The 21,188-nt window shown below is 36.7% G+C and overlaps 1 protein-coding gene and 1 long non-coding RNA gene across 2 annotated transcripts in view; both read left to right on the top strand.

The window, feature by feature from the left end:
* CNTNAP2 (contactin associated protein-like 2) overlaps positions 1–21,188 on the top strand; it is a 2,040,635-nt gene that overhangs the window by 276,683 nt on the left and 1,742,764 nt on the right.
* Positions 3,195–21,188, top strand: part of LOC110262253 — a 41,580-nt gene continuing 23,586 nt past the window's right edge. The window contains exon 1 of the long non-coding RNA XR_002347085.1: positions 3,195–4,905. This is a non-coding gene — a long non-coding RNA (uncharacterized LOC110262253). The remainder of the gene's footprint in view (positions 4,906–21,188) is intronic.

Genomic DNA, 21,188 nt, shown 5'->3' with positions numbered 1-21,188 from the left:
CCATTTAAACTTCATTGCGTATCTGGAATGACTTTGAGGAGTACCATTTTGTAGTTTCCTGAGTCTGTATAATTGTCTTAATATTTCCTACATATACCATCTGCTACTGGGCTAGCAAGTAGAATTCACTTTGTAATATATATGTATATTTTTGTTGTTGTTGTTGTTCTTTTAGGGCTGTGCATGTGGCGTATGAAAGTTCCCAGGCTAAGGGTCCAGTCAGAGCTGCAGCTGCCAACCTATACCACAGCCACAGCGAGGCCATATCCAAGCTGGGTTTGTGATCTAAACCTCGGCTTGCGGCATGCCAGATCCTTAACCCACTGAGTGGGGCCAGGGATCAAACCCACATCCTCATAGATACTAATTGGGTTCATTACTGCTGAGCCACAGTGGGAACTCCAGTAAAATATATTTTTTTAAAAGAATGGTATATTTATTTCTAAGACAGTAGGGCAGACAGAAGTTAAAAATAAATGTATTTTTCAGTTGATATGGCCAAAGACTAGGCAAGTAACTGAGCTGGTAGCAGAGAAAAATAGAAATAAGGTGAACTAAGAATAGAATACAAAAGAATATGTGATAGTGTGGGTCAGTAGACTTGACAGGTGGGAAGCTCATGTGTTCCCTTATTTTTTTGTCTGCACCAATATTATGTAATTAGACATTTATATGGTACCCCATGAATCTGTTCCTTGGTATGCTTGTAGAATGGTTGGTATTATAGAAAAACATATGCTTATTTTTCACACTTATGCAAAGTGTGTTCTAATAGGAACTTTATGATTTACATTCCAATTAATAGTCTGATGACATTTATCTTAAAGAATGATTTACATCTACTTTCTATCTTTTGCATTTCCTTTTGTCTTCATTTCCATTCCATGAAATTTTGTGAGATATGGTCTCTCCTTAAGTTTATTTAAATTTCATTTCAGCAAAAAGCTATTTGGGCAAATAGCTTTATTAGCTATTTTATAATTTATTAGCTATTTTCCTTAAAAATGTCCCCGGCAAAAGTCTGTTGTATCATTGCCAAATATATATCTCCAAATTCTCTTTTATGCAAAAAATATTTCATACTGTAATTGGTCACAGTGTAAAGCTGGTATTTAGAAAATATATTTCTCATATTTACAGCCATAATATTAGAAGCATAAAATTTAAAAGATGAAAATGTGTTTTATTTTCAGCTAAGGGCATGATGTATTTGTATTGCTATTATAAATATCTATCTAAAGATAAATTTTCCTCAGAAGTTGAAGATCTGCCACATAAAATGTGTTCATATATAATGATCTTTTATATAATTTACATTGGGCAGGTATAACACATAGTCTTAATAAAGGAATATGTGTTTATTTTATGTTGTTAATACCTGCGTAAACCTTCAAATTACCAACTGGTTTACTGATATTGTATTTTATAGAGTATGATCAACATGTGAATGTTAAAAACCTGTGCTTCAGCTGTTTTCTATTTGAGCTAAAAATACAATCTGAATTTTGCATAAGAGTTGTTGAATCCACATTTGTCTCAATACCAAAGGGGTCAGAGAGAATCTCTCCTGCTTAGGCAGGAGTCAAGGTGCCAGATGTGCAGTAGGGTCTAACCTGAATTAGACATAGGTAGCCATTGTTCTTTGAGCCTTTCTAAAATAAGATGTAAAATCACCAGGATAGGTTAACCATACTACAGATAAAGTTATCCACAAAAGTATTTATGTGTGCTAACCTGTAACACCTGTATCTACCTCCAAGCCGGGGCAAATAGGCAAGTACTTAAAACACAGTGTGAGGAGCCTGAAAGCAATTATAAGTGCATGTACTGTAGGCTTGCAAATTGGTTCTTGCAGAAGTTAAAAAAGCTTCTTAGGTAAAACTCAGTTTCTATGTATTAATATATACATACCTGAAAATGAGGGAAAAATGTTTAGGCTGTAAAATAATTGAACTTGCTGACTACATGTGAAAATTTGAAACTGGAAAGTTTTGCAATGAGTTTAAATAGAGCTTTTTTGAAATATAAATCTTCAAATACTTTATGGATACAAATCCTTGAATGTATACAACCTGTAATTTACAATTATGTTTATAATTGTATGGTTTTATTTTCTACTTTTTTAAACTTTATACATTTTAACTTTTTTACATTTATAACTTTATTTGAATTACCAAAGTAATTTTTTATTAATTATCCCACTGTAAAATATAATTCATAACTTGATAACCCATTTTTATGTGTTTGTGTGTTTTCTGCAAGATGCCCACACTTGAATGAAAAATTTTGAGCTTTTAATGAACCTCACTTGACACCTACACTTGTCATTTTTACTTTATATGTATATTATAATTTTTTGTGAGGGTATGACTAGGGTTTAGTCAACTCGCATTAAGATTTTATTCACAGTGCTCAGAATTTTTAAAAAATTAATTATAATCTTTTCAGTATTATCAGTTATGCAATTCACAAAATGATTTGAGCAATAATTCAGTAATTACCAGTGGGCATTGACTATTATAATCAGATGAAATAATTGTACCTTAATCAAACAAAGTTTTAGTCGTTTGATAAGTGGCTGGCTCCCTTTTATTTTATTACAATTATATGAGAATTGTTAACAATTTATAAGGAGTTATATAATATTAGGTTAAAGTTTTGTTTTTGTCAGTTTTTAATAAAACTTTGAAACATATCTCTAGATTATGTAAGTTTTTTAAATTGTGATCAGTTTCTATTTAATATATTTACTTTTGGGGGAAAAGTTGATCATTAATGAGCTGAACTCTATTTTTGAAAATAGATGTTATCTTAAAATGACAAAGATACCCAGCAGCAACAAAAACCTTCATGTGATAAAAATCCAAACAAGAACAATTTAAACTGAGATCCTCTAAGCTCTACTAATAATTTGACAATAGTGAAGAACACTGTTGGACCAAGTAAAACCTTACAAAAATTCTTCCCAAACATAGGAGTGCAGCTGTGGGTAATCATTAAAATCAAATTATTTCACATGTTACCTGCCTTCACTAATCATGGTCTTTTTTTTTTTTTTTTTTTTTTTGTATTTTGTCCTTTTAGGGCTGAACCCGCAGCATATGGAGGTTCCCAGGCTAGGGGTCTAATGGGAGCTGTTGCTGCCAGCCTACACCATAGCCACAGCAACGCCAGATCCAAGTCACATCTGCAACCTATACCCCAGCTCAGAGCAACGCTGGATCCTTAACCACTGAGAGAGGCTAGGGATCGAACCTGCAACCTCATGGTTCCTAGTAGGATTTTGTTTCCACTGTGCCACGACGGGAACTCCCTAATCATGATTGTTTTAATTGTTGCTACAAAATTGCGTGTCCAAACAGCATGGATCCTGAACAGTAGGATCCTGTGTGTTTGCCAAAGTTGTTTTCCAGGAACTTGGAGTCATCTGTGCCTAGTTCAAGCTGAGCTGTTTAAGACTGGGTAGGATGGCTGACCTTGTCATCCGGGCATGCATGAGTGTCTATTTCGTGACCTTTTGAAGTCAGAGGGCTGAAAATTCCACCTTCTTATCATGCCAAGGCCTCCATTTTTGAACGCGCAGAGACTGCTCACTTAGTTACACCTTCACAGAACCATGATTCCCACAGCTTTTTCCAATCACCTTTCCCCACGTTCCCCATACCTCAAACTGCCTGGCTTCTTTGTTTTTTATCCCATAAGTATCCCAGCTCCTTGCCTTTGGGGAGGTGGATCTGTGATTTCTTGTCTCCTATCCGGGCTGCCTGGTGAATAAAGCCTCTTTGCTGCAGACCTCACAGTGTTTTGGCTACCTTTGTGTCAGGCAAAGTGAGTCTGGCTCAGTAACAGTAGTGGAATCAAGACTTGCTCTCTTCATTAAGACAGTCGTAACTTTCCAGGAATTCTGCTGCAGGAAAAACACAATTTCCAACTGAATTCAAGAACAACATGGAATTAATGAGATTAAAATGGAATACTCTTTGAAGAGGCCTGGTCTGTTTTCCTCCTGAAGATTCTTACTACGTGCGGAGTCGGTATTTTACAACATTTGTGGATTGAACTAGATGGAAGGAAACTGGGGAGGAGAAGACGGTAGCCCATAGGCAGACGCAGGTTCCAGGGCTTGACTTGGAACAGCACACCCGGCTTGGGATGGAATGAGTAAATCTGGCACATACTCTGCTGAGTTGTGTTTTTTTTTGTTTTTTTTTTTTTTTTTTTTTTTTTTTTAGCAGATGCATTATCTCCAGCTCCATTTTCAATGTTGTTTCCCAAATCCAAGCTCAATCTCTCACCTGGATGACTGTACGAACTTCTTAACCAATCCCTCCGCATCACTTTAACCTCCTCTAGTCCAGTTGCCTACTATGGCCAAAGGGATGTTTTTGAACATGTAAATTGAACCAAGTGAAAGTCACAGAAAGACAAAGGCTGCATGAGTCCTTATTGTCAGACCCAGAAACAGAAAGTAGAAAGGTGGCTTCCAGGAGTTGAGAGCAAGGGGAGATGAGTTGCCGTTCATTGAGTATAAAGGCTCAGCTCTGCAAGATGAAATATTTCCAGGGATTGGCTGTACAGAAAATTTGCTTATAGTTAACAGTACTGGACTGTTCACTTAAGAAGTTTTGAGAATAAATTTCATTTTTTTTTTGCAACAATGTTCCTAATTGAGATTTTTGATGCTCAATCCTTGCCCCATTGAGCAAAGTCTGAGTACATGATGCAATCTGGCATATCAGAGACTTAAGATTTTTGGAGCTGGAGGAAAGGGAATACAGCCACTATTTGCTATAAGAAGCTGACCTATGGAGGAGTGGATGAAATCAGCAGGCAGAGCTGAGAGAGAAGACTTGTGGAGGTGGTCTGGTGGACACTGCGGTTTCCCCTGAAGCCACCTGCGATTATGTGAGTCAGTAAAAATTCTATTTTGATTTCTAATCCGGTTAACTTGAGTTTCTCTCAGTAGTGAGGATAACAAATAATAAAAACACCACCAACAACCATATGTTATGAGACTATAAACTCTATGGGGGCTGAGATCCTGCCTGCTTTGCTCAGCAAGGTTAGTACTCAAAAATTTGTAAATAAGTGCATTTTATGCGGTTATCAGCTTTTTAAAAAGAAATTATGGTATAGCTTATAATTACTCTTTGTTTTAATATGGGCTGGATGGAATAATTTCTAAATTATTTCAAGGTTGTCGAATTTAAAGAAAAAATATATGTGTGATCTTTCTATGTAAATTTCTGAAATTATGCCTGGAGAAAGAAAATTATTGAGAAAAACAGGTTACAAATAAGATACATTTAGGTTAGTGAATTTTTTGAAATTCAGAAAAAAAAATTATTATGTGCTATAAGCAAAGATTCAGAATGGATTGAATAGGACTCTGAGAGGAATTTGTTCAACCAATCTGCTTCTATCTTCCCTACCCCCCAACCCCTCTCTCTCTGGCAAACACTTTCTCTATGAGTGTAACGTGTTTTTTGTTTTTTGTTTTTAATTCCTCATGTGAGTGAAACTGTGTGGTTTTTATTTTTCTCTGTCTGACTTATTTCACTTAGCATAATACCCTCTAGGTCATCCTAGAAAATGACAGAATTGCCTTCATTTTTAAGACAGAATAATATTCCATTGTGTGTATGTATCATATGTATCCATTCATCTGTCAGGCATTTAGACTGTTTTCATACTTGGCTATTTTGAATAATACTGCTATGAACATTGGAAAGCAAATATTTCCTCGAGGTGATTTTGTTTCCTTTGTATAGATACCTAAAAGTGGGATTGCTGGATCATATGGCATATTTTTAATCTTTTGAAAAATTTCCATACTGTTTTCTGTAGTGGTTAAATTCGTTGCACTTACAGTGTACAAGGGTTTTATTTTCTGCATATTCTTGCCAGAATTTATCTCTTTTTTGCTAATAGTCATTCTGCAGGTGTGAGGTGATATCTCACTGTGGTTTTGATGTGCATTTCTCTGATGATCAGTGATGTTGAAAAGTTTCATGTAGTTGTTGGCCATTTGTATGTCTTCTTTAGAAAAATATCTGTTCAGCTCCTTTACCCATCATTAAATTGGGTCATTTGCTTTTTTTGCTATTATGCTATAGGGTGTCCTTGCATATTTTGGCTATGAATCCCTTATTGGGTATGTTTTAGCAAATATTTACTCCCATTCCATAGGTTGTCTTTTCATTGTGCTAATGGTTTCCTTTGCCATGGAGAAGCTTTGTAGTCTCACTTGTTTATTTTTGTCTAAGTGATTTATGTCTGATTTTTTCACCAAAACTGTCTTACTGCTTAGATCTAAGTTATACAAATCACATTTAAACATGTTTGGTAAAATGTTTAACTTCACCAAGGCAGAATGAGGTTCAGTATAATCTGACCTAAGGGAGAAATTCCCAGATAACCTCCTCTTGTCACTGTGACAGTCAGGGGCACACAGTAGTCAGGAATGCATGAGCAGCAGTGAGATTGGTTAACTCCCCTCATGAGGAACCTTTGACTGAACATGGTGACTTACCAGTTGGTTCCGCTATTTGGAAATTCAGCATCTGAGAGTTTATTCTCAAGAGGTAGTAACTAGAGTTTTTTAAGATGAACCTAAATGAACAAATTATACTCTGTGTCACTTGAGTGATAATCTCAAGTTCAAAGTGTGGGCAGGAGGTTCAGAGCTACATGGATGTTTAGTTATACATTAGAATTAGAAAAATGCTTCCTAATTAAGACATCTTCTAAAGTTTTGTCTGTCTTCTTTTCTCCTCTCCCCCTCTCTCCCTCCCTCCCTCCCTTCCTTCCATTCTTCGCTATTTAAATTTCCTGATTCTTCCTAAGTATATTCTGTTCCTTGAGATAGGACTGATCAGGTACTGCTTGCCAAATGCCATTTAAAATCAAAACCCCCAAATTCTATTTATTGATAAAAAAGTTTTATCGTAAAGTCCTCCTTATGTTTTTTTTAATAGACATATGATTTAATGGGAAAAAAAGAGCAGGTATTAATCCATTAGACATATTAATCATTTAAATGAAATGTGAATTATGTCTCTTCAGAAAACAGTTGCAGATTTATCTGCGAGAATAACATTCTTTTTTTTTTTTTTTCTTTTTGTCTTTTTGCCTTTTCTAGGGCCGCTCCTGAGGCATATGGAGGTTCCCAGGCTAGGGGTCCAATCAGAGCTGTAGCCCCCAGCCTACGCCAGAGCCACATCAACACGGGATCCGAGCTGCATCTGCAACTTACACCACAGCTCACAGCAACGCCGGATTGTTAACCCACTGAGCAAGGCCAGGGGTCGAACCTGCAACCTCATGGTTCCTAGTCGGATTCGTTAACCACTGAACCATGACGAGAACTCCAGAATAACATTCTTAATATATTCCTAACTAGGACAATGACAAAAACTGGATTTGTATTTTATTCCCATTTGGCTTACTAAAACAATAAAAAATTACAAAAAGCAGAGCATAAGAAATTAGGATCTTAATGTCTCAAAAGCTGGGATAAAAGACGTGACTTATGGATGTGCATAGTTAAAAGAGTCAGGAGTTTCTGGAAGAGAACATGCAGGACATCAAGGGAGTGTTAGGGTTGGACTTAAGCATAGTGTCATAGCAGGTGGGATGGGAGCCATCCTCATGGGACTTTCATGAGTCAAAGTTGCATAAACGTTTGTGTTAGTGTCTGATTCCTGGAAAGCCAGAGACTGCTGTCATTGTTCAGGGCTAGCATCCTAAGTTCTGAAGGATGTGTAAGCATAGAATATGAGGAACTAGAGAGGTTATGGTGGTTCATAATTTCCAGGTGAAAGAATATTCTAAAAGTCCTTAAAATTGTGGTGTATGTTCTTCAGCTTATCACCTAGGTCACAGATATTTGAAAAAACACCTTATTTTTATAGATTACTTTCTAACTAGAAACATTGCTAGATGATGAAATGGTAGTTTGACCTGTTGTAGGCCTAGGTTGGGTGGCAAAGGAGGGCCTTGGGTACCTAATGGCAGAGGATATCAGTAGTGTGGAGGGGATGTAGACGAGAATCAATGGACGCAGAATAAAGTTTGTAAACTTCTAATATTGCCTGCAGTTTTCATTATAAAAATATCAGGAAAAAACCAATTTTTTTCAGTCATAGCAAAAAAGTTGATTTTAATATTTCAAGTGCTATAGAATCTTGTATAAAAAGTTTAATCTTTAAATGTGGTGAAATAAGAAAATATGAAGAGAGAAGTATAGTATGATACACCTCATGAAATAATTGTATCTCTGGGGCTCTGTCGTTGCTGTTGTGTTTTCTCCAAATTGAAAAAGCATCCATCCATGTACCAACTCAAAGCATAAGTATGTCAAGACTTGACATATTTAATCCACTCTGTTCAAGTACACTGTGGTTCATGTTGTGAGTTACAATTCTGTGAAATTATTTTGAGGTGCTCTAGCTATAAGGGAGACTTTGAGGAGACAGTTGCAGGAAAATGAGCTCAGTTGGTACAGCAAGTCCATAAAGGCAGCCATCTCCAGGAAGCTTCTGGGATAGCCATGGACATGGGTTCTTCATTTACCTCATAATCATCTCCTTCTTACTCTTCCAGAAGCTCAAAAAGCTGTGACTTCTTTGAATAAGCGCTTTAAATCAGTTTAGTCTTTTTTGTGATTTGTTTAAAGATGTGAAGTATACTGAGAGTTCTGTAGACTGTCAACAAAAGTCATGTATTTTGGAATAAAGTATGTAAATAATCTAAGTCTAGAAAATGCTCACCTGGGTAGCATGGTCACTGAACATTAAATAGTATATACAGAAAATGTCTTGCAGGTCTTCTAAAAAATGAGAAAACATTGAATACTATTGCTTTATTTAAACAGAATTAACCCTTAAAAACAAGTAGGTCATTTCTCCTGTAAAGACTATCTGTTGACAGAATACATTTATAAAAATAGTCCTTTTCCCACCTCTAATCAAGGATTATTTACTAAAGGAAACTATTTGCAAACATTTGTGCACAAAACCCAGCACTTGTATTCTTCAAAAAAGAATGAGAACTATCACAGAGATCTCTTTTTAAATTTTTTTTAATTTTTATTTTTATGGCTGCATCTATGGCATATGGAAGTTCCCGGGCCAGGAATTGAATCTTAGTCACATCTGTGACCTACACTGCAGCTGCTGCAGTGCTGGTTACTTTAACCCACTGCTGGGCTAGGATCAAACCCATGCCTCCACAGCAACGTGAGCTGCTGCATTCTTAACCCACTGCACCATGGCAGGAATTCCATTGAGATCTCTTTAAATTAACAACACGGAGTAATTTGAAAATATGTAAATCTCCTTAATGGTAAACAAACAGTAGAATCAAGGAAAGAGGGAATCCTTGCAGTCAAGTCCAATTTCAAATCCATCCCAAGTGAACCTGCCACCGTTGGCTGGTTTATGTTCTGAACCCAGCTTCCTCATCCATCAGTAGGGCAGCAAAATGATTTATATAATATATATATATATATGAATATATTATCACATTTAAACCTTGTGACAGTTGTGAAAGCTCAACCGTTGTGTTTATTTTTTTATTTTTAAACGAATTTTGGTCATATTTTATGCTGTATGTTATCATTCATCTATTTTATCACTTATCATAAGTAAATTACAGGCACACCTCAGACGCATATGCAGATTTTGTCCCAGACTACCTCAATAAAGTGAGTATTTAGCATAGTGAGTCACAGGAATTTTTGCTTTCCAAGTATATAAAAGTTATATTTATGCTGTATTGTAGTCTTTTAAGTGTGCAGTAGCACTATGTCTAAAAGAAAGGCACATGCCTTAATTAGAAAATATTTTATTGCAAAAAAATATTACGCATAATCTGAGACTTTAGTGAGTCATAATCTTTTTTCAATAGTAACATCAAAGGTCACAGATCACGATAGTTAAATAATGATAAAAAAAAGTTTAAAATATTGTGAGTTAACCAAAATGCGACACAGAGACACAAAATGAGCAGAAGCTGATGGAAAAAATGGTATCAATAGACTTGCTTGACTCAGAGTGGCCATAAACCTTCAATTTGTAAATAATGCAGTATCTGTGTTGTATAATAAAATGAAGTATGACTGTATATTGCAGATCACAGCCCTATTTGAAGATGCTAAGTCCAATTTCAAATCCATCCCATTAAATTTCACGAAGTAATTTAAAAGGTTATAAAAGGTTGAGTTTGGAACTATTTTTCTCCATAAAATAAATACGTTACTAAAAAAATCTGAAGAATTCAGTTGTTTTGAGAAGCAAATATAATTGTCTTATTTATGATTAAAAACAATTGCTTAAAACAAGTTACTTGAAATTACTTAAAAAACTTGAACAGTTTTTTTCAGATAATCTTGTAAGAACTGAGTAAATTTTAAAAACAGAAATATTTAATAGTTGGCAGCATAATCCATATATCATGGATAAACACTTGATTAAATTATTCAAGAAGTAAATAGAAAATATCCTACTAATTAGACTTTTCAGATATCTTGTCTTTTAAATATCAGATATGTCAATGTGATATATAAAATATCTAACACAAAACTGAGTCATGATTTGAATGATCAAATGTTAGATTTGTTAGTTTTCTTGATTTTCATTTCTTCCCGGAAGTAATATTCTGCTTTATTTAAAATTCATCACTGTGTCTGCCTGCCCAAAGGCTTTCTGACCTCCTTCTACGATATCTCACTCCTAGTTCATAGACATACAATCTTCTTCTGCAAGAACCACTCTTAGGCAGTTACCCGGATCAGGATGAAAGAGCAGAAATAGTAATGCAACAAGACTTGACACTTAACATTTCAAAGTCCCAGTGATAGCAAAAGCGGGCAAGAGCCGGTATGAAATGACTTTCCATGTCCTTCTGACTCTGTCTCTCTGTGAGGATCCTGCATTTCTCCCAAGGAGTCTGTAATATTAGAGCTAGAAGGGACCCAAGGATCAAGGTTACTTCATGTTCCCATGGAAATGTTCATTCCTGCTGCCCTTGCTTTTTTATCTTTTGTCTATTCTCTGGACCTTTCCATATTTTCTTTAAGCTAAATATTCAGAGTGACTGCGATGTCCTCACAAATGCCATTCTCTAAGGGAGGCACGACTGCCAGTGAGCCCAGCCCTTCTAGCTGCCTGTTTTTGTGGATAAACTGTTAGTGGGGCACAGCCACATCCCTTTGCCTGCTGTTGTCTGTGGCTGCTTTCATGCTACAGAGACAGTTGAGTAGTTGTGACAGAGACTTTACAGGCAACAAAACCTCAAATATTTACTATCTGGCTAATTCTAGAAAGAGATTGCTTACCTCTGAAGTTCCCACTGTGACACAGTGGGTCAGGAATCTGACTGCAGCTGCTTGTGTTGCTGAGGAGGCATGGGTTTGATCCCCTGCCAGTGCAATGGATTAAAGGATTTGGTGTTGCCACATTTGTGGCTCATTCAGTCCTTGGCCCAGGAACTTCCATATCATTCCTATGCCACAGGTGCAACTGTAAAGAAAAAATTGTTTTTTAAAAAAGAGTTTGCTTACCTCTGCCCTTAGAGGAACAGATGCAAACCTTATTAATCTGTAAGTGAATATGATTGGCACTCCAACAAGCCCTTTAAGTTATCTGTAAGATACTAACTTTTGCAAAAGTAATTATTGTAGTTTTAGTCATGTTGTACCCAGATTCACAACTTTTCCCATGAATAAAAGTTATAAATTGTCCAATATAGAAGGTTGCTAACTGGAGATTGGCACTTGCCGTCTACCTCTTCAAGGATTAAATGATGAGCCACTGCAGCTGCTGATTCTCAACACCCTCTGAAAGAGCTCAGGGTGGAGATCAGGAGGGAGGCACTCTGTGCTCTGGGAAAACTAGCAGAACAGGTCTTCAGATAGTTAAATATTTTCAGGAGAAGATTTTATGAGCCCAATTCCTGCATCCCTTCATATCTAGAAAAGCGGTAAAATCCTTCATGGTGACATCTGCTCCTTCTGACTAGCAGTAACCTTCATGAGACTAGCAGTGATCTTTGGCAAAATATATGCTTGGTTGCATGTACCTCCCTGTTGATCAAAATCACATATATATACTGACTCTCCCCAGCTTCTTTGGAGTTGTTTCTAAGTACTATCTGATACTGCTTCCCAGCCTATCATCTTCATTTTGCCCCAAATAAAACTTAACTCACAACTCTCATGTGGTACTTTTTTTTTTTCTTCAGTCCACAGGTGGTGTGGTATGAAGTCAGCTTTCAGTAGATTAACCTGTCATCTTACACAGTTATTTTGAATAATCCTAGAATTGTTATTTTGAAGTTTGTTGAAGCGGGGGGAGAGAAGCACAAAGCAGCCACCTTCCACCTGGTGCTAGGTAGGATAGTTTAAGCTGACCAGGAGCCTGGGCCCAGCCAGCCAAGTTGAACGTCTTAAAGGCACTATTCATGTCACAGCTACAGTCTTCTCATCTGCAAATCAGAAAATGCTGGTGCGTCCCAGGCCTGTGAAGATGTTCCAGTGAAATAATGATTAGATTTGTGCAAGTGCTTTGTTATTCCTCTGTCAATTGGGAGCTAAAGACTGGGGGAAGAGTGTCAGGAAGAGATATTCCTTGTTTGATTCAGTCAAATCAGGACCAAGAATCTAGACAAGACTTAGATTAGATTTCTTCAGGGCACATAGGCGACTGCCTTTCCTCTGTGAATAATGCCCACTTCAGTCATGTGTTCATTCCACCATTTGTGAGATTTATTCTTCCCTCCAAAGTGTGGAAGATGGGTGCTGTTGAAGTTTAAAGTTAGTGCAGCAATTTCTTTTAGTTGCATATGAAGGCAATAGTGCCTAATCTGTGAGGCGGAGCTGTAAGTCCCTGTGATTAGAATTAATCGACTAGTTATAGCCAGCTGACATAGAAGTCAGTTTTGCTAGTTTATGAAGCTGGTGAATTTTCTGTAGCTCCTCAAATATTACTGTGAAATCTGAAAACTGAAGGTGAAGGATTTTAGCTTAGTCATAGAGGAAACCTAAAATCCTGGGATTGAATGCCATACTTTCATCTGTGCCTCATGGAAATAAGTACATTTTCTCTTTATAGTCAAAGAGACTAGCTTTTAGATCCTGACCCATAAGAAAGGGGAGGCCCTTCAGCTTGGATGTGCCACAAAACACAGCTGGTTTTTGACTAATCAGGTTATTATAGTTACGCAGGCTGGGTTGTAGACAGAAAACACAAAAAGAAAGCAATTTTCATTGAAGTAATGAAAACAGCAAAATATAGTCATATCGTGGTGAAGAAAAAGGACTTTTCTTGTGTATAGAGTGAAAAGGGCCTCAGACTGGTTATAATTCATTCTTACCTAATACATGAGAAAGATTCAGGTAAGAAAATAATCAAAAGTTACTGTGCTGTGACATTATGAACTGAGAGGGCCTGAGCTCATATGGGGACAATTGCTTCGTGCTGTTTAGAATTACCGTATCCCCTTCATCCGGTTGTGTTTTCCACTTGGAATTTGGTGGAGAGGTGCTCTTGTGCATTTCTCCACTCCCGAAAGAGAAATAAGGACAGAAACTTCAGTCTTTCTGAGCAAAGGGAAATAAGAAGCTGAATAAAGACTCATTACACATTGTTGGGGGCAGGTTATTTTCTATTTGTGGGGAAAGAACATGGTAAACAAAGCTCTAGATCAGCTGTGCAGGTTGAAAATATCTTGAAAGAATTTCACAGCTTCTTCTTTGGGTGATCTCATCTGGTCACATCTTAACATTTTTTTGTTGTTCTTATCTTGCCCTTTCTGCATCTCCATTGCATAAGAGACTTATTTACTCTGATAAATTACACTCAGACTTTTCTCCAAGGCTGCAGGGGGTGGGGTGGGGTGGGAAGGGTACTTTCGACTTTTGGAGCTTATAAGGTGTGTGTGTGTGTGTGTGTGTGTGTGTGTAGCAGTTCTCACCTCTGTCAGCCTCAGTGAAACATTAGCGACCTCCAAGACCAGATATTCTGCAGCTTCTACAGTCTGTCAAGTTGTTTGGATACACAAAACTTAGGGGTTTTTTTGTTTTTCTTTTTTCATAAAAAAAAAAAACAGGCACACTAGCTCTGTAATTAACTGCCAAACTTGCCTGCCTTTATGTTTCTTTCAGTGTTAATATTTGCAGCACAAGGGCTAACTGTATACACTTCTATGTGTACATACATGTATACATAGTAATATAAATTCTTAATGGTTATCAACTAGGTATGAAGCAGTGTTCTTAAATGTTTAAGAATTTGAAGAAATTATGTGTGTGTGTGTGGGGGGGTAGACTCTGCCATCTCACTGCTCAGATTTGGATCATAGTGTCACCAAACTCAGGTTTGGCTGTTCGCTGCTCAAAAGCCAATAATTTGAGAGGCAAGTGTCAGTATAAAGGAGATGTGAGTTTAATCAGGAAAGCCAGCAATCTGGGAGAAGGTGGGGACTCATGTTCTGAGACCAACTCTGAAGGTTCTGCTCAACCATGAGTTTTTAAAGGGAAAACATGGGAGGAAGAACCTCAGTGAATCACTGAGGTTAGATTTGCATTAATCTCCATTGCGTGCAGATTGGCCGACACTCTCTTCAGATATTATTGTGTTTGCAGGGTTCCTTAGGGGGCTGTTGAGGGTAGAGGGCTAGTCATTCTTTAACTGCTTAATTCTTTCTTTTTGCTTCTCTTTGTCTAAGAAAAGAATTGACTGGCTAGGTAAGGCATGATGTGAGTTCAGGAGAACATAAGTCAGGAGTTAGTTTCAATTGCTTAGTGATCTCATTCCTATAATTAGGTTTTTGTGGTTAGAATGGGACAGAAATGAGTAAACAGAAAAGGGGCAGAATGGCTGCTTTCGACAGAACTGTTTTATCTAGCCCATGGAATATTAGAAATAGCTGTGTGTTTGCTTCGAAACACCAAGAAACTTTTCATAAGTATCCAGAGACTGTGCCTCCTCTTGAGAAATCAGAGGCTCTGTCAAGATGGGACCTATATTCTCCCCACAACACCATCATCTGGAAGCTGACCATCCCAGCACCTGCCATTGTCTCACCCCTGAGCCTCATTCACCAGTTTCCTGTCCTCACTTTGTTGACATTTGAGGTACCACCCCATAGATCAGTAAGGAATAACTGAAGGGGGTTTGGAAGGAGCGAGATGGCTATGGTTTCTGAGGGTTTTAGGCAAAAGGGCTGGATTTGAAAGTAGGAGGGCTCTGGGATACAGCCACAAGATTGGGGAAAACACTCTTCAGCACCTGGGAGCTGGACAGCGGCTGGAGGGGCTGGTCCCCTTCCTTCAGAGAAGGATGTTTTAAAAGCTTTGTTCTGGTGGAATATCAGCAATATGCTGAAGAAAATATCCTTTCCCAATTTTCGAGAACAGATTAATAGAGGCTTTCCATTCTACTTTTTTTCGTAAATAAAATTTAAAGTGAAAGAAAATAGATATCATTTCTTTTGAAGGAAGAGAGAGGAAGAAAGAAGCAGTATGTGGAAATATTGGAGAGTATTCTGTAATGACTGCTACTTGCAGAAGTAAGTTAGGAGGAGCCCCTTGGCAGCAAAGCATAGAATGTGGTCTGGTTATATTGTAAGTTCTATGTGCCCAGCGAAGCATGTTAGTTTGTAACAGAACTTCAAGTGGAAAAATCACAATTGACAGCTTCAGTTCATAAGGAGCAAAGCACCAGAATCCACGAAGAAATTAACTGCTCTGGTGAGCAGTCAGCTTTAGAAAAAAATGAACGCTTCACGGAAGGAAGAGTGGTGGATTTTCAAATTAATTCTTATTTGTGTTTCTCGGGTATTTCCAACTTCAAATGTACTCAATTCCAATATATTGTTTTCTTACATTAATAGGAATCAGTTTCAAGCACCTTGTGTTTTTACTTCAAAATAATTGGATAGGTACACTTTAAGTAAAATTTCTTTATTTGCACTTATAAAATATTACATCCAGTAAAATTAAATGTAATGTTTAATGAACTCTTTGAAAACTGTAGCTGTTACCTTAATGTAACTCATTCTGATTTCCACTAAATGTACCTGTTGTATTTGACCCACATGGTTTAATGTCCCTGTAATCAAGACAATGCCCCTTTAGAGTCACAGGAAGATCTTTTACATCTTATTTTCCTTATAGGTTTAGAAAACTATATAAAACTAATTTTTGCGACCAAGGATTTCTGTTATTTCTCATTTTAGTATTTTTTCCCATAATTTAGTAAAAGAGAAAAACTACAAATTATATTTATATATCTAGAATTCTGGAAAATTCTCTCAAACTGTAAAACTAAATTGTTCTTATTTATTATGAATTCAAAATAAACTATCTTTCAGATGAAAATAATGCATATCGGGAGTTCCCATTATGTTGCAGTGCAAACAAATCTGACTAGTATCCATGAGGATGCTGCTTCAATCCCTGGCCTCATTCAGTGGGTCAGGGATCTGGCATTGCCATGAGCTGTGGTGTAGGTCACAGACATGGCTTAGATCCCATGTTGCTGTGGCTGTGGTGAACGCCATAATGTCATGTGTATACACGTTATTTCTAAGTTAATTACAGGGATTTCTATGTAACTTATTATCTTAAAAAACAAAGAGACAAAACAAAACAAAAACTCCTCTGTAGCCATTCAACTTATTTTATGAGGGGATAAAATTTCATGAAACTTTGTGTTATCCTCCTATGGCTGGTTTTGTCTCTGTTTATCAGAGTTCCTTTTGTTCAGAAATGCCTGTCTTTCTACTGTATTGCAGATACTACCTGTTTAAGTTCTGATTGTATTTGATCTTCCACTTATATTTTTGAAATGAAGACAAGGATCAATCAGTTGCCTGATGTCTTTGTCTCTTTAAAATACATAGCACCTATGCACTAAGAAATGATACACTAAATTGCAACTCACAGAATGCACTGAGAGAGAAGTTTTTTTCTTAAATATTATGTGACATTCCATTCCCTGATCTTATGAAAAGCTACATCAGGATAACTTGGATTTTATCCTAAAATGCTATGCATTGGACTCACTCTCATATGTAAGTTTGACAGTTGATGAGAACTAGGGGACTGCAAGAGAGAAAGAATCCTTAACTCTATCTACTCATATTTAACTACCCTAAGGCACTTTAAATCTTGTCCATCCTTTATTCTAGTAAAACTGTCATGGAACCAAAAGATATATCTGCGTAAAGAACTCTGTTCTGTCAAAAAGTAAAGCTCCTTGGAGAAGCTTATGGGACTTTATGTCAGTTTTCTACTTGAATTATAGTTATTTCACTAACTAGTTATCTTTTTCACATCTATTGTGACTAGAGAATAAGATGTAGCAGCAATCATTCTGCAATGCCGTTTGTGAACTAAATTTATGTTACAGATTTGCATGCTAAGTGCCTCTCTGGTAAGAAGAGCTCTCAAAAACAGCAAGTTTATGCTACCATTTGTGCTTAAGGCAGACTTCTAAAGCAGACCCAAGTTAAACATGAAGACAACTTTACATTTTGTCTTATGTCCAATATGGGTTGTTTACTTACCATTGGAGTTATTTGAGTTATCTTTTTTTTGGGGGGGGTCGAGGTGGGGCGATATTAGCAACTTAAACTGAGATTATCTTTAATCATCTTTCTTTAACTCCATAATTTTAAAATTGTGTGTGTTTTGGTGTTGTGAAAATATATGTGTATATATGTTTACATAGATATGTATTTAAATTCATTATTAGTTAAAAGTGAGATCTGGAATTTAGAGGTAGTTTCAAGAGGAAATTTAAAATATAAGTTGTACAAAGTTATGTATATATACAATGTGATTATTTAGTAGATATAAGGCCATTCTGGTCTGATAAATCATAAGCGCCTTTGCTAGAAGTTCTCATTCATTGATTCATTTATTCCACACAGATACATTGGATGTATTAGGCAGCAGGTATTGCCCAAGGCTGAGAGATGCAGTGGTTGAGAAAGAGGCACCGGATGCTGTTCTGGAAGTTGTATCTTCTAGTGGGGGAGGGAGGGAGAGAAAAAGGCACAAACAAGAACCATGATGTCCTGGAAACAGGTGGACAGATGGATGCAGATTTAACCCCACTTTTCCTCCTCTTTTGAGTTCTCAGACATCCTTCCTCCTTTGGGAAAGGGAATTAAAATATGTGACTTGCCTCTTTTACAGAATGAAAGAGTTAAAATCACCAGTTTCAGCCAGAGAGAGCCCAAAGCCCTGAGCTCAGTGTGCAGGTGGATGATCTCAGGGGCTCCCCTCAGAGGCTCTGACTTGCATGACTGTTTCACTCCGCAGGAGACCCTTAAGTTGCAGGACACATCCCAGCACTTATCTGGACTCCCTTAAAGAATACTAGTGGGGGGTCTCTGAAAGAATTTTTTCAATCATAAAATGAAATCATAAACATGTTTTAAGTAGAAAAGGGAGAAAATTAAAAGCCTAAATCCCTGTAAGCTTCTTTTACAACTTAAGTTTCCCTCCCCAGAGGTAATTACTACCAACAGTTGTTTTTGCATTTTTCTATTCATATTCTAAATAGTTGTATAAACAACTTCCTGGGATCTTTTTGGCAGAAATCTGATTAGAAAATATAGTAGTTTGCAACTTTTTGCCTATTATTTTTTAAAGTAGGTAAATAGTTCATACCTATATATATGTATAGATATATATCATATACATAATATAGTAAATATATTTATTACAATGTACACAAATATTATAAAACATACAATGAAAATCCTTCTTCAGTATCTTTCTTCACCTTATATGCAATTTGAAGAAAACTAATGTTTTAGGAAATAATATAATATTCTGTCCTCCATAAGATTGTGATGGTTGAATTGTTATCATTGTTAAGATATTGTTAATAGTTGTGGGTTGAACTGTGTTACCAAGAAAGCTTATTAATGAAGCCAGTGTGTAAGAACCTCTGATATATTGTATAAAAACATATAAAGTCTGTGAAATGTTATTTATAAAAAGAGTTTTTCATTGACAGAATTGTTTTCCTCTGGGCCATCCTCTGTAATGGTGTGAGGAAGAGGAAGTTGAGGTCTGTCAAATAACTGTTTCATAGATTCTTGTAGCACAAAGGCATTTCAAGAAATATTTGTAGCTATATGGGAAAGGAAAAATGAAGAAGTTGTCAGCACTTTTTCCTTTGTGTTGATTTTAACTTCCCTTTTTATCTTATTGTGTTAGTCTTCATTTAGATTCTTGCCAAACTACATCAATAATATTCCATATAAGAGGACTTTGGAGATCCCTGGTGGCTCAGTGGGTTAAGGATCCAGCTTTGTCATAGCTGTGGCTCAGATTGCTGCTGTGATGTGGGTTTGATCCCTAGCTAGAGAATTTCTGCATGCTGTAGGTGTTGCCAAAAGAAAAAAAAATAAGGATTTTAAATAAATTGTAATTATTCCATGACATATGGCTTTAGTGTTTTACAAACTCTGTTAAGTTGTAGGTTGTAAGAAAGCACTTAGAAAATATCATTACAATCAATTTCATTTTATCATTTGGGATTTCCTAGCTCTCAGATCTCCAAACTTTAGAGTGCCTACTAGTGCTTTTTATATGTAGAAATTGAGTGCATGGTATTAATCAGGGTTTTCCAGAGAAACACAACCAGTAGGAAGTGTGTGTATGTATATGTGTGTGTGTGTGTGTGTGTGTGTGTGTGTGCGCGCGCGTGTGCACATAGAGAGGGAGGGAGGCCTGTAGTGGGAGGAAGGGTGAAGAATCATTTTAAAGAATTGTTTCACATGATTTGAGACTGCTGAGTCCAAAATATGCAGGATAGGCCAGGAGGCAGGAGAAAAGGGGAAAGTTGATATTACAGTTTCAGCCCAAAGGCAGCCTGCTGACAAAATTCCTTTTCTTGGAGGAGTTCATTTTTTTTCTAACAAGATCTTCAACTGATTGGATGGGGCCTACCCATTATCAGAGGTCATTTGTTTTATTCAGAGTCTACTGTTAAATGTTAATCTCATCTAAAATACCTTCCTAGGAACCTCTGAATATTATGTGATCAAATATCTGGGTATGTGGTCTAGCCCAGTTGACACAGAATTATTAATCACACCTTCTTTTTTAGGGAGTGTTTACTCTTATAACTTCATTTCCTCACTTCCAAAATAAAGCAATTTAACTTTTTAAAAAAATTTTAATTATAGTTGATTTACAAAGTATATATATATATATATATATATATATATATATACACACACACATACATTACATATATATGCACACATACATACATACAGTATACATATACATATACATACTCTGTATACACACACACATTCTTTTCATTTTATCTTCCATCATGTTCTATCACAAGAGACTGGATAAAGTTCCCTGTGCTGTACAGCAGGTGATTATCCATTCTAAATGTAATACTTGACTATTTAAGTTGGTTACAAAGTTAGCCATACTAAGATTTGAGGGAACAGTTCCTATAAAAACTGTCCTGACCTCTGACACCATCTGCAAGTGTTAGGTAAGGAGTCCCAAAACAACCCTCAGTTTCAATCATTTACTAGAAGGGCACAAGGAACTTGCAGAAAGTTTATGACACTCATGATTATGACATATTGTAGTGAAACGATATAGAATAAAATCAGTCAAGGGAAGAGACACAAAGGGCAGAATCTGGAGGAGTCCTAACACAGAGCATCTGGTCCTCCTTTCCCCATTGAGTCATGCCTGGTATGGCTGCTAGCTGTCATGTGTGACAAGATGCCAAGTAGTGCCAACCATGGTTGCTCATCTGAACTAGATGCTCAGAGTGTTTACTGGGGCTTAATTACATGGACAAGATTGATTGAATGATTGACCTTACAGTTGAATTCAGTCTCCAAGTCAACTGACACTTCATGACCCAAGTTCTGTTGAAATTCTATGATTCTGTGATTTAAAGGGCCTATAGAGACTTGAAAGATTACTTCTTTTTTCCAGTTTCCATAACTAGCTTTTATTTGGTGAAAAAAGCCCAGGCAATTTGTGTAGAGCTCAGCTGTTGGAATCTCACCTTCAAGCTTGAGGGTCCTGAATGAACTTGTCTTTTGACTTCAGAAGGAATTAATGTCAGGGACCTAATTTGTCTTTGCAAGTGTCTCTTTTAATGAACAAAGTCCACATCTTACCT

This window comes from Sus scrofa, chromosome 9, assembly GCF_000003025.6.
Source record: "Sus scrofa isolate TJ Tabasco breed Duroc chromosome 9, Sscrofa11.1, whole genome shotgun sequence".
NCBI classification, from domain to species: Eukaryota; Metazoa; Chordata; class Mammalia; order Artiodactyla; family Suidae; genus Sus; species Sus scrofa.
The sequence above is the reverse complement of the archived record's forward strand: the minus strand, read 5'-3'. Positions and strand labels throughout refer to the sequence as shown.